Here is a 13,495-nt window from a genome sequence, read left to right on the forward strand (position 1 = left end):
GAGCAGTACCCCAAAACCACATGGGTTGCTGCAAAGGAACCTTCAGCAGATCCATCCAATCTATCTGGCTTCGCTTGTGCTAACCCCATTATCATTGATGAATCCTTTGATGCAAACTATATACTGTTTAAGAATCAGAATGGTGAAGTGTTTGCCAGGTACATTGGTACTAACTGCAGGAATGGACCGCCTATGAAGAAGATCTGGGTTCCGAAAAGGTGTCTGGAGAATCTTCCTGTGAATGTCATCATGACACCTACGTGAAGAAGACAAACCTCAGACCAAAGGCTTCATACGGTCCAAAGGCTTCATACAGACAGATGACTAACCTGAGTCGCACTAACGCAAATGTTTTGCAGGGAAACCATACTCAGGCATATGAATATGAGAGCGGTTCATCAAACCGCCATGTTCATAAGACCAAGAACTATTCTGCTTATTCTTATGAGTACTATTGTCCGCCTGCAAGACTGTTTGCTAGGGCTCCAAAGCCAAAGTTCTCAGATGCTGCACTTAGACTTATTGCTTCTAAGCCACCCTTTCTAAGCCACCCTTGAAGATGTGGGTGGCTAAGAAAGCTTAACTCTCTTTTGCAGGGAAAGGTCTCCAGCAGAAAACCAAAATCGTCTGACGCTATTGCTGGGGACCTTAAACATCTTGTAGGGCGCAAGATCAAATGCTCGAATGGTCTTACTATGTACTTCGTTCCTGAATCGCTTGCTACTCTCCCTATTAGTCCTAATCTGGATCTAAGCTTTCATAACCCACTGGTTCGTCAAATGTTTTTGCTTGACAATGCTTTTCGTGAAGCCTATCCCCCTAACTGCACTGTAGGGTACGACACCAGCGTCTTCAGAATGGATTATTGATAGTGGGTGTACAAATCACATGACTGGCAAAAGAAGCCTTCTTATGGACTCAACCTTACGTCCATCCGACAAGAGCCACATCACATTTGCTGACACTAGTAAAAGTAAGGTATTGGGTCTAGGTAGAGTTGCAATCTCAAGGGATCAACACATGGATAAAGTCATGCTTGTTGAATCCCTTGGCTTCAACTTAATGTCTGTCTCAATGCTTTGCGATTTAAACATGATCGTAATATTTGGAAAATATTGTTGCCTTGTTCTAATGGAATCTGACAAGTCTCTAGTATTTGAAGGGTATCGAAAAGATGATTTGTACGTGGTAGATTTCTCAACAGGACCACAGCTTGCCGTATGTCTTCTAGCAAAAGCTTCAGAATGCTGGCTCTGGCATCGGAGGCTTGGGCATGCTGGCATGAGGAACCTCCACACCCTGGCAAAGAAGAAGCATGTCATAGGCATCGAGGGCATCAAGTTCAAGAAAGATCACTTATGCGGTGCCTGTGAGGCAGGAAAGATGACGAGGGCCAAACATCCCTCGAAGACAATCATGACCACTACTCGACCCTTCGAACTGCTTCACATGAATCTTTTCGGTCCCACTCATTACTCAACTCTTACTACTACTGCTTGTCTCTATGGCTTTGTCATTGTTGATGATTATTCTAGATATACTTGGGTGCACATAATCCTTTACAAGACTAAAATGCAGGATGTCTTCAGACGCTTCGCCAATCGAGCAATGAACAACTATGGCGCCAAGATAAAACATATCAGAAGTGACAATGGCACTGAATTCAAGAACACTGGCCTTGATACATATCTTGATACCTTGGGCATCACACATGAATTCTCAGCCCCGTACACGCCACAGCAGAATGGGGTCATCGAACGCAAGAACAGAACACTCATTGAGATGGCTAGAACAATGCTAGATGAATACAAGACTCCAAGAAAATTCTGGCCTGAAGCCATTGATACTGCATGCCATACAATCAATCGTGTTTATCTTCACAAGCTTCTGAACAAGACATCTTATGAGCTCCTTACTGGCAAGAAGCCAAATGTCAGTTACTTCAGAGTATTTGGCGCCAGGTGCTGGATCAAGGACCCGCATCACACCTCAAAGTTTGCACCAAAAGCACATGAGGGTTTTATGCTTGGATATGGAAAGGATTCGCACTCCTACAGAGTCTTCAATCTCTTTCATTACAAAGTGGTTGAAACAGTGGATGTGCGGTTCGATGAGACCAACGGTTCACAAAGAGAGCAACTGCCAAATGTGCTAGATGAAGTTCCATCCAGTGAATCAATCAAGCTAATGGGAACTGGAGAAATTATACCTTCTGAAGCTCATCCTGAAGAAGAACTTATCATCTCAGCACCTGATCAACATGAAGACAATGCTCAGCCTGAAGACATTCCTTCTAACAACGACAATGATCAGCAAGAGCAAAATCTTCGCCCTATACATCCTCGCATTGCCAATGAAGTGCAGATTGAAAGAATAATTGATAGCATCAATGCACCCGGTCCACTCACTCGTTCAAGGGCAACTCAGCTAGCAAATTTCTGTGGGAACTTCGCATTCGTCTCAATAACAGAACCCAAGAAAGTTGAAGAAGCCTTCATGGAACCTAAATGGATTCAAGCTATGCAAGACGAGCTTCAACAGTTTGAGCTAAATAATGTATGGGAACTGGTCAAGCGTCCCGATCCTCGGAAGCACAACATAATAGGCACCAAATGGATATACCGCAACAAGCAAGATGAGCATGGTCAAGTTGTCAGAAACAAAGCTCGTCTCGTTGCTCAAGGATATACTCAAGTGGAAGGCATTGACTTCGATGAAACATTTGCTCCTGTGGCTAGACTTGAAGCCATACGCATACTGCTGGCCGATGCAAATCATCACAACATACTTCTTTATCAAATGGATGTGAAGAGCGCCTTCCTCAATGGCAAGATTGAAGAAGAAGTATATGTTGCACAACCTCCTGGCTTTGAAGATCCAAAACATCCTGACATGGTATACAAGCTCAACAAGGCACTGTATGGCCTCAAACAAGCCCCTCGGGCCTGGTATGACACACTCAAATACTTCCTGAAGAGCAAAGGCTTCATACCTGGTTCTCTCGACCCCACTCTCTTCACGAAGACATATGATGGTGAACTGTTTGTGTGCCAAATATATGTGGATGACATTATCTTCGGCTGCACCAATCAGAAGTACAATGAAGAGTTTGGATATATGATGCAAGAGCAATATCAAATGTCTATGATGGGAGAGCTAAAGTTCTTTCTCGGTCTTCAAATACGATAGCAACACAACGACATCTTCATATCTCAAGAGAAGTATCTCAAAGATTGCCTGAAGAAGTTCGGTATGCAAGACTGCAAAGGCTTCACGACGCCAATGCCAGCCAAGCATCATCTGGGTCCTGACGACAATGGTAAAGAGTTCGATCAAAAGGTATACCGCTCCATGATTGGTTCTTTACTTTATCTATGTGCATCTAGGCCAGATATTATGCTTAGTGTTTGCATGTGTGCCCGATTCCAAGCGGCACCAAAGGAGTCGCATCACTTAGCTGTGAAGCGAATTCTTCGATATTTGGCTCACACCCCAACTCTAGGATTATGGTATCCAAAGGGCTCAGAGTTTGATCTGGTTGGATTCTCGGATGTTGATTATGCTGGTGACAAAGTGGATCGCAAGTCTACATCAGGCACATGTCACTTTCTGGGACAATCACTTGTATGTTGGTCTTCAAAGAAGCAGAACTGTGTATCTCTCTCCACTACTGAATATGAATACATTGCTGCTGGATCTTGCTGCGCTCAGCTTCTGTGGATGAAGCAAACGCTCAAGGACTATGGCATTCATCTGAAGCAAGTGCCACTCTACTGCGACAACGAAAGCGCCATCAAGATTGCCAACAACCCAGTTCAGCACTCGAAGACAAAGCACATTGAAATTCGTCATCACTTTCTCAGAGATCATGTTGTGAAGGAAGATATTGATATCATACACGTCAACACTGAAGAGCAATTGGCAGATATCTTCACCAAGCCCTTGGATGAGAAGAGATTTTGCAAGTTACGGTGTGAGCTAAATATCCTGGAATCCTCAAATGTCCTGTGATCAGGCACACATCCTAACCCTTATGCATATTGATGACTTAGATGTGCAACACACGAAGTAAAGTATATCTTCAATCAATGAAGACATACATTCTAAGTGTGAATACATTAATGTGGAATTTGACTTTGGAGCGCCACGATAATTGTGCGCCGTGTCTGGGTCTAATACTTCCTATACGGTGGGTAATGCCACCAGCAAATGTTCTATTTTGAAGTGTTTCACTCATGGTGTTACCTTGCTATGTCTTCACATTTGGTTTGGCTTCAATCTCAACATGTCTTCATGATTATCTTCACTATGTTGATTATATATATATACTAGTGTTCTGTCCTCTACAGCATTCACTTATAGCTATGTCTTCTTGTTGAATCTTTTGAACTAAGTGAATGTGATCGGACCCTAACCTCTCTATGCTATCTATCTCAAACTCTATCTCTCCAAATCATATGCATTCTATTGAAACTGTCGAATGTCTTCTCTGCGTCCTTGTCAGCAGAAGATACAAAGACAAACCTTAAGTCCACTTCCAATGCTCATTCCTCCACATGAAACCCGGAGAAGTAGGAACGACCACCCGACAATCCAGGCGTGCGTGAGACGTGGAACAAACCGCAAAATTCTGCATGATGGCCACGTGTTCCTCAGATGCGAATCGCCAGGGGCACCTGTGTAATAACGCAGTGCCGCCCCTGTACCTATAAATACACACTTCGCGGCGGTGATTATCTCTTCTTCCACTCTCGCACGAACCCTAGCGCCACCGCTAGCCCTCGACGACGCCGGCGACGAAGCGCTTCGCTGCCGCAACCTCTCCGACGCCGTCTTCACGCCGACCGCGGACATCGTCCTCTCCGCCGTCGCCGTAGGTGTCCTCCGTCGCCAAGTTAGGGCACGGAAGATCGAACTGCTCGGCCTCATCTTCCACTCTGTCTAGCAGTTCTTAGTGTGGTAAATAAAACTTCCTTTTTACGGCACCGTTGATCCTATGGCTTTGTCACTTTCTACCACAAGCAGTTTCTATTCACACAAGTTAGATCTCTCTCATACTGCATCTCATAACATGCCTAGTATATTCACTTATGCTTCACAAAGTAGTTAGATTCCTCACTTGTACTGATCTCTGGATTCGTACAAATCTGGAACCAACTCCTTATCTATGAGTGAATGTCTTCGCACGATGAGGTCAATGTCTTCTAAACTGATTTATATTCAAAATCTTCTGAGAATGCATATGACCTCTTCCCCTTCCCTCGCACCTTAATGCTGTCACAGGTACATGTCCGTAGGAGAATCCCTTGGTTCTCATAGTCTGCATTCATTTGCAGAATTCTTACAGCATCATATAAATTCTTCCAAAGCAAGTTCCTGTTTGTCCAGCAAGCGAAAATCTTTGAAGCCTTTGAACGTGTTGAAGCCTTTCAGTTTAAAGTTCATGGCTTCAGAGAAATCAGCAAGGAAGGGTGGCAGAAAGCGTCGTGGAGAAACATCTAGAGATCTGCCAGATGACCTCTCAGAACTGTACAAGACAGATCCTGAAGAGGATTACAATCAGCGCAAGACCCGAATCCAATGGATTCGAAGATATTGGGAAGAACAATGGTTCAAATACCGATTTGTAACCCAGGAATATGCTGAGAAAAATGCCATCAAGAGACCATGGGGAGACATCCTATACAAGAATCTTCAACCCAGGTCCAGAGATGAAGCCATTGAAAAAGGCTTCTATCCCTGCATGGTCCGTGGGCCACAGCCTGCTGATGCACACCCATCGTCACTACTATGGTGTCGTGATGACATTCTATTCAAGCGCAACTTCCAGTTTGCCCAGAACTCAGCGAAGCAAAACAAGAAGACATTGGGACTAGACTTCAACCCTGGTCCCTCAGCTCCAAGGGCTGATGGCACACGAGATGCAGAACCCAATGTCGTCGGTCCTTTCTACAACCTTGAAGGCCTCATTACCCATATCTTGGGTTCAAGGGACTGCAGTGAATGAGCCTGCAGCTGATGCTGAATCAGATGAAGCGCCTGCAGCGCCGAAGCCAAAGAAGTTGAAGAAGCCTAAAGCTTCAAAGCCTGCCCATTCACCAAAAATCTCACGGGCGAAGCCACTGGCAACTACACCTCCTGAAGACAGTGTGCAGTCCGAAGATTTATCACGCATCTCCAATCCCCAGAAGGTCAAGATGCCTCTGCCACACACCGGCCAAGAGCTAACAGCTGCTGCCATTCTGCGCAATGATGCCATTGATCTGTCAAGTGATGAAGATCTTGCATATGACGCTCTTGAGCAACTCATCAAGAGCAAAGAAGAAGCAGAAATCTTCAATGATCTACCTCTCTTTGATGTAACCGTCATTCACAACTTCATTGATGAATGGTTTGACATGCCAAACATCAGCTTCGATGATCTCCAACTACCCATTGGCCTCAGTGTCGCCTTCCATGGCGCCATTGCTTCAGAGTTAGCTATCGCCCAGCGCATTGTTGAACTGAAGTAGAAGATTGACTTTGAGAAATCTCAGTTCAAGAAGCATATGGCCAAGCTCAGCGTGCAAGACGTGAAGAATTTCAAGATTATGCTGCATGAGCTCAAGGAAGCCTTTCTAAAAAAACGTGCAGAAGCTCAGGGTTCTCGTGAGCGCATGAAGGTCCTGGCTGATAGGTGTGTGCAAGCCTACAATGAGGCTGAGAAGCGCAAGGCCCTTGGGCGTCCTGGCATCAACCCCAGGATGGCTGCCAAGAAGCAGAAGAAGCCCACTATGGCTGAACCTGAAGTACCAAGGCAGGAGGCAGATCCCCTTGTATTCCCAACTAGCATGACTGGCCCGAAGCCAAAGGCCAGGTCAACCGCTTCAGAAGTGAAGAAGACCAGGACTGCTGAGGATGAAGCAAGGAAGAGAAAACATCCCGAAGCCTCTGCTACTGCCCCCGCCAAGAAGAAAAGAATGACCAAGAAGGAACGGGCTGCTCCCACAGAGCCCTTGATTGTTGAACCCATTTCCATGGTTCACCCCGACGCCGATCCACAAGAACGTCAACTGACTGTCCATGAGCCTGCTTTCACAGGAGCTCATGAAGCTGAAGACTTTCCAGCAGCTGATCCCCTCGCTGCTGAGGACATTGGTCACCATGACCATGTTGAAGATGATGCAGCCCTTCCTCAGCTAGAGCACCAATAGGTATCATCGCCTGTGCTCACACACAGTGAACTCATCAGCATTGGTCGTCCACTGACACTAATAGCACAAGATGCTTCGTGGGCGGATCGCCCACAAGAGGAAGAAGACTCTGAGGCCCAGCCAACACAAACTCCACAGGCGTCGCCCACGTTGCGCAGGCTTCGCAAAGGTCCAAGGCCTCAAGTCTCTGCGTCTGAAGCTAAAACTGCTGAAGACATTCCGGTTGCATCAGCCGATGAAGAAGAAGTACCACAAGCTGCTACTCCCCTATCCCACCAAGAAGCAGTTTTCGAGGAGAACGTGATCGTAAGCGACCCTCCAGCTCGTCAAGTGGAGGTTGAAAATCTTGCAGCTGCCACCACTAACACCACTGAAGCCACTGACGCTGTCATGGCTGAAGCAAATGTGGAGCCCTCACCAACAAAAGCACCAGAAGTCAGCGAAGCCACTGATCCCACTGCTTCTGTTCCTGCGTCTGCTGTCGGTCCCCAATTCGACTATCATGTTGAGCACAGGCCTCAGGTACAGAAGCCAATCCCAAGATTGCCAAGGTTCCCAGGTCCTGCATCAGCACCTGGCTCCTTCAATATCAATGGCTTTAGAGCAGACAACACATTCTTCAATAGCTCCAGGAACCCCTACTCAGGGAAAGAATATCATCTAATCGGTTCTGGAGTTATCCGCAGCGAAGCTATTACTCATGCGTTCTTTACAACCAAGGTCGCATCTTCCCACACAAGCGCCTTGACATTGAAGCAATAGCTGGTCTGCCCTATCTGGAAGAAGCTCTGGATTGCTTCAAAGAGGTTGGACTGCTGCCGTTCGTCACTGACCAAGAGCATTGGAATGAAGAGTTGCTGCTCCAATTCTATGCCACACTTCACATCCGCGGGTATAGCAGAGATCCGAAGACTTGGGTCCTGGAGTGGATGACAGGAAACGTTCATCACGAAGCCAAAGCCTTTGACATCATTGAGCTCACTGGTTTGCCCACTCCTGGCGATCTCTACGAGCATGGCTGTCAGCTTCATAGTGAAGCTATTGAGAGCATCTTTCAGAAGACTGAACCTAATATGAGTCAGATGCTCAGTATGATGAAGCCATTTCCCCAAGATGCTGCTTATCCCACGGAGTTCTTCGTTGAAGACCTTGAGTATCTGCCAAGAACCATTTATCACATCATAAGGCGAACTCTCTGGCCAATCAAAGGACATTCTCCTCATGCCAAGCTGGAAGGTGCAATGAAGACTTTGGTATTCTACATTCTTCATGAAAATGCTTCAATACACAGGATTTCTTCATTCGCCAACTTGCTGCATCTGGCTCTGATCTGTTTGGTTTGAAGTTCTACGCCCCTTGGGTGATGCGGCTGGTCAAACTTCACTCCGCTATCTCATATCAGCCCTCGGCCCGCAACCATCGGATCTTTTTGCCTGATGTGGCTATGTCTATTGAAGCCATCTATCCTGAGCCTGCCAAGGAACCTCTCAGTCTTCAGAATGCAGAGCATCAAAGTTTCACTCAGAACGTTGAAGGCGTTGAAGCCGTAACTCGCGTGTATCCTTTGGCTGGCACTACACGTGCACCGCATCCTACTCTCACTGAAGCCACTGATAGTACAACTGCTCCACGACCCAAGAAGCGCACTCGTGTTCTCAACGACTGAGAGCTTCTTGTGGATCTTCATCAGAAATAGGATAGGCATCATGACTGGCTGAAGCGTCAGATGCAAAGCCTCTTGGTGGATGTTAATCGCATTCGCAATCTTGCCACCAAAAATGCTTTTGTTGCCCATGAAACCTCTTGCCGCACATGGAAAGGGTTAACACTGATGTGTTCTGAAGATGATCTTCAAGAGGATGGCTTCACTAAGCGATTCAAGTTTGACTCCACACCTCCTCGAAGGGCAGTGCTGCGATGAACTCCATCCCTTGAAGACTCTGAGTTCTCTTCCTCTGCTGCAACTGTGAATGCCAGAGTAATCGAGGATGAAGACGATGCTACTTCACTGCCACCTCCTTCAGCACGCTTCGACTCTGCTCCAAGCTCTTCAGCACTGCCAAACACAACCAACGACCCTGCTGCTTCACCTACTCCTCATGGGAACGAGTAGATGCTCTATGTCTTCAAACCTTTTTGGTCCTTACTGACAAAAGGGGGAGAAGCATATGAGGTTGATAGTCTTCAAGCGGGTCCACATGGGCGGGTGCTTTATATTTTGCTTCGTGCTTACAACTCTCGTTTTGCTACATTTGGTTCTTTGTGTTGTAACACTTAAACTCGATGGTCGTCTGCTACTTATTTTCCACCTTGTGTTGCGATGATAAATTCCGCATGTGCACGATAAATTCCGCACTTAGATCATTCTGCAGACGTCCATTTTCCATTATGCATGTCATTATCTTCATATACTTTCACATGCATAGTGGATTGTCATCATAAGTTGAAGTGGATCTCCACAAGTACAACCTGCCATGTGCATTTGCATTCCAAAAGCAAATTACTTATATGCACATCTTCAGGGGGAGCCCTTGCAACTTATGAAGACAATTCCTTATCCTTTACAATTTCATGGATTATATTCCCCGTTGAAAACTTCAACTAGTTTGTCATCAATCACCAAAAAGGGGGAGATTGTAAGTGCATCTAGTGCCACCCCTAGTTGGTTTTGGAGTATTGACGACAAACCTAGTTGAGGGACTAATGTGTTTGTGAGAATTGCAGGATAACACAGGTAGAAGTCCCTCATTGATTCGGTTTTCCTACCAGAGATGACCCTTAAAAATGTATGAAGACATTGAAGTCAAAGGTGGTTTATGAAGATATTCACATTGAAGACTATGACAAGAGAAGACACCACATGAAGCCTATGGAGCTCGAAGACTTAGATCTTTCATAGTTCTCTTTCTTCTGTGTTGAGTCATACGAACCACAGTACTGTTAAGTGGGGTCCAAGAGAACTAGTCAGAATGACTGAAGTGATGCTTAAACAAAACCTATGTCTTCGAATGAAGACTTTGAGAGCGAATCTTGTCCAGAGTCGGGCAAGTCAGCTTTGCTTGAAGCCCAAGTAAAGTTTTCGTGTGAGTTTGAAATCTGACCGTTGGAACACGTGTCAGTTCCTTAGTGACCCAGGGTCATTTCGGACAAATCAGGTCGGGTTGCCAAGTGGCTATAAATAGCCCACCCCCTACAACCATAAACGGTTGGCTGCTCAGATTCAGAGTATGGCTTTTGTCGTTTGAGAGCAACCCACCTCGAAGCCTTTGAGAGAGAATTCCTTGCGAGGATAAAGCCCTAACCACCCAGAGCCAAAGAGAATTAGGCATCACTTAAGTCTTCTTGTCTATGTGATCTGAAGACTTATTACACTTGAGGATTGTGCATCCTCCAGCCGGTTAGGCGTCGCGTTCTGAGCATCCAAGAGACATTGTGGATTGCCGGTGAACGAAGTCTGTGAAGGTTTGGGAGTCTACCTTGAAGACTTACCAGAGTGATTGGGCGAGGTCTGTGTGACATTAGCTCAAGGGGAATACGGTGAGGACTAGGTGTCCTGAGCTGCGTGTTCAGGACTGGGTGTCCAGGACTGTGTGTCCTAAGGTTTAAATACCTAGCCGCCCTAACCAGACGTACAGTTGTCACAGCAACTAGAACTGGTCCAACAAATCATTGTCTTCAGCGAGTCACTGGTTTCATCTTCCCTTCCCTTTACTTACTGTTACTCCTTGTGAAGTCATTGTATGTTCGCACTATATTTTGTCTTCACTGAGTGACTGCGTGTTCTGTGTGGCTTCACAATATCTTCCTACCTGATCCTTACTACATTGCTGCTATTAGTCATTGTGCTTTCACTCTATTGAATACTTGACTATGGCTTGCCTAGTGTAGTCTACCTTCCGCTGCAGGGTAATAGGTTTATTTCTATTGTTTGTCTTCATAACTTCCACGTTTTGAAGACTTCCATAAAAATCGCCTATTCACCCCCCCTCTAGTCGATATAACGCACTTTCAGGAGCGGTACTACTGCCTGGCAGCTGAGCCAGGCCGCGCACGGTACTACCGCGCAAGGGATGCGGTACTACCACGGTGGCGCGGATGTAAAAAATTATATCCGCCCCTACTACCGCGATGGAGCGGTACTTGGCCTGGGGGCCACGGTACTACGGCTCCAGAGGAGTGGTACTACCATGGGCACCTGCGGTACTACCGCGCTGTAGTACGGTACTACCGCAGGTGCCTGCGGTACTACCGCTCCAGGGAGCAGTACTACCGCAAGCCCAACAACAGCAACTAAGACAAGGCAATGAGGATAAACAGAGGATGCTCCAAAGTGCAGGGGAAAGGTGGGGTCAAGGAAGAAAACGTGTACGTGATGATTCCACCCGAACCTTTCCGACGCGAACCCCCTCTTAATAGTACGGCTTTCCTACGACTCAAATCCACCAAAAAGAAACGTAGAAAAACCGCCGTCTTCAATAGTCTTCGAGGGGCACCAAACCGTCTTGTGCCTAGCGATGAAACGTCTGGGAAACTCAAGGCACACGATTAGTCCGCAAAAACATTGTCATCAATCACCAAAACACCTTAGGGATAAAAATGCCCTTACACCATCCAATTCTCTGGCTGGACCTGAAACCTGGAAGGCCGTTAGGCTGGTATACTGAAAATTATGATATAAAGAGTGGAGGAATGTAGCTTCTTCTCTGCTTAGACTATCTATTGTGGTCTACACACAGTTTTAGCACAAACAAACAACATACACCATTCAGTTACTGTCATTGTTGCATATCTCACAAAAGAAAGATAAATACACACATGTAGCGTACATTGCATTTCCTTCCGATGTCTTCCTCTTTGTTATCAACAAGCTCAGACCCTGTCATACTCAATTTTTTTGTTATCTCTCAAAATGCTCTTTCTTACAATGTCATCTTTTTTGCCAGTCTGCCATGATGGAAAAGGTTAAGATCCCAACTAAGGTGCTTTTTTGATGCTATGATGCAAGAGCTTGGCCTTCCAAATGCACTGTACTCAACGTAGAAGGCAAGGACAGTTGGTCTCGACGCAACCATTCAGTTCTATCCATCTAAACATCACCTAAGCAATGGGCTTCCAAAGAAATCAATATCCATTTATGTCTATGGAAAACTCGAAGAATCTGAAGATCGATTGGCAAATGAAGCTCACATGAAAACTTCTTACAACAAGGTCCTGCAAGACTACAATTATGATAGTTTGCAGTTGGTTTAGCAAAAAAATAATTCTCTGCAATATGACCTAAAAGAAAGAGAAGGGATAGTAGAATACCTAAGCAGCATCCGGGGGAGTGGTCTAACCGGAGATTAGACAGTAGTGAAAGAATTTTACATATAACATATACCAACTTCACGTGGGATCAACACCCTAAGACAACAATCTAAACTATACTCCGTCGCAGGTACAAGGTGTTGCAGATCATCTCAACGATGCAACTTTACAATCAGAATACATTCTACAGCAAACAAACAAATATTATTGAGCGCTGGATGATGACATAGAGGGCATTTATGCTTTTGGCAATGACAACCCACCAGAAACACCAACCATGAAGAGCTGCCTAACGACGAAGTCATCTTTTATACCGATGACACATGCAGCGATGATTCCGCAAGATGTTCATCACTACTCGACAAGAACCGAACAATCAAGTTTATCTACATGATGCATCAATACCTATGCCTCCGCACAACGGATGTACCTACGTAGTTTGGTACTCATTTCATGCTTTTCTTAAAACGCTAATGCATCGACCTCATATCTTCGGTGCCTAAATATTCTAACGTGCATAATTTGAAAGCTTGGTTTGGCGCCCTTTGCGCCATTAGCAAACGTGTCATCAAGTTCGGGTAAAACCAGAGACATGCTTCCCGCAAAAAAAGAAAAACAGAGATATGCTCTCACAAAAATGGTGACCAACTTGAGAGCGGCGTTTCGGTGCCCGGGTGCATCTGCACCCGGTCAAAAAAAATCATAATTTTTTTAGAAAAATTCAAAAAAATTCAAAAAAAATTAGGGTGGTAGACAATTTGATGCGTGAGGTACGCTCTAATTTTCAAAATATTTGGACTTCTATGCAGCTCTCAGCAAAAAAGACAAATCAGACCAGAACAGTATATGAACAGTACACATTTTTACAGACCTCCAATTTGCCTTTTTTGCTGAGAGCTACACAGAAGTCCAAATGTTTTGAAAATTAGAGCATACCTCACGCATCAAATTGTCTACCACCCTAATTTTTTTTTGGAATTTTTTGAATTTTTATA

This window comes from Triticum urartu, chromosome 7 (genome assembly GCF_003073215.2).
Source record: "Triticum urartu cultivar G1812 chromosome 7, Tu2.1, whole genome shotgun sequence".
Lineage (NCBI taxonomy): Eukaryota > Viridiplantae > Streptophyta > Magnoliopsida > Poales > Poaceae > Triticum > Triticum urartu.